This window comes from Priapulus caudatus, unplaced genomic scaffold (genome assembly GCF_000485595.1).
Source record: "Priapulus caudatus unplaced genomic scaffold, Priapulus_caudatus-5.0.1 Scaffold252, whole genome shotgun sequence".
Taxonomy (NCBI): domain Eukaryota; kingdom Metazoa; phylum Priapulida; class Priapulimorpha; order Priapulimorphida; family Priapulidae; genus Priapulus; species Priapulus caudatus.
The window spans coordinates 261,883-263,661 of NW_014577313.1; positions in this window are offsets into that span (position 1 = coordinate 261,883).

Below are 1,779 nucleotides of genomic sequence, written 5' to 3' on the forward strand. Positions count from 1 at the left end.
AATGGTGGGTCAGTGCTGAAACAAAAAAGTTTTTCTCTCTGTCCATTAAGCCATGTCCTCAGAAAATGTCTGATATCTGACCTTTCCACACTGCCATTTGACCTGTGACCTCAAATTTCGCACTGATGATATGTTTCCTGCCCATCACACTATACACCGAATATTAAGAGCATAGGTCGAGCCGTTAAGATTTGTGCCGCAATTCCGTATTTCCTCCTATACCTTAAGTTAAGGGGGAAATATTCCCCCTCCGTTGACACATCTTGACCTTTGACTCTTGACCCCAAAATTTGTCATCCCAAGTCCTTTTCACGATCTTCCCCGACGTCCCGAATATCGTGACCGTACGTCGAGCGATTAAGATTTGTGCCCAACTGTTGACGCACGGACGGACGTACGGACGAACGGACAATCATGCGATTCTACAAGGTGCGTACAAATTAACATCTACGTCAGATAAGTTAAAAATAAAAAGTAAAAAGTAAAAAAGTAAAAACAATACATACTAAAGAGGTAGGTAAAGGAAAAAAAAGGAAAAAAGGGGAAAAGCCCTGCTGCTCCCCAGCTGGGACTCGAACCCGGAATCCCGGTATAGGAGACGGATGTTCTAGCAATTAGGATACTGCGCCGTTAAGGGTATACCCCATGGATTCACACGTACGTGATGTTAATTTGTACGCACCGCCATCTATTGATGAATAGAATTTTTATGAATTTTTAACTTTTTAACTTTTTAAACTTTTTTCAATGTTTCAGCCAGAGCCACCTCCCAGACGTGCTGATTCTGAAAATATATTTAGTTTTCCTCTAGGCTGAGGAGTTCTCTAGTTATGCGAGTACAAACTAATTCGGCTGAACAACTTTATATATAGATGCGTACGTATTATGCACGTTTATCTGTCTTATAGTAGCGGCCGCCCTGCATTTATATAGTTACGCATGCACGCACACACAAATATATACTATCAAGAGCAGATAAAGAAGGAGATCGTACAAGGGTAAAATGCTGAAAACATGCTGCAGTATTAGTCGAATTAATAAACTTTTCCCGTTTTATTTTGACGATCCTTTGCAGTATTATTGATTAGATGTCTTACCTTGTTCATATAAAACAAACCGCATGTCCCTACGATGCCCCTACGCTGAGATAATGAGCGGTGAAAATCTGGTATTTTCACCGAAAACCGACTCGAGATCAGTGTTTACTGCGTCCGTCTCTCGAAGTGTTTCCAGTGTCTTGCTTCCGGTCGCCGCTGTGTAGCGCCATAGTGGCGCTGACTCACGTAATACTACCAGAGTTTACTATACATCCAGCGTGAGGTGGGCGTGAGGTGGGTACAGGTGGGGGTCATCACTATAGCAATCAATAACAGACGTCATTCATTCCATTTGTCAATCATTGACGAAAACACGCGAGGTTTCCCAAAGTAATAACACTTCGAGAGACGGACGCAGTAAACAGTGATCTCGAGTCGGTTTTCGGTGAAAATACCAGATTTTCACCGCTCATTATCTCAGCGTAGGGGCATCGTAGGAACATGCGGTTTGTTTTCGTCAAAATAAAACGGGAAAAGTTTATTAATTCGACTAATACTGCAGCATGGTTTCAGCATTTTACCCTTGTACGCTCTCCTTCTTTATCTGCTCTCGATTCAATCAGGTACGCAAGCAAAAAACATGGGCTACGATATACGATATAATATTGATATTATTTATTAATCTGTCGATTATTATGTCGGTAAATATATTTTGTGGTAAAAATTACCAATCTTCATTCAT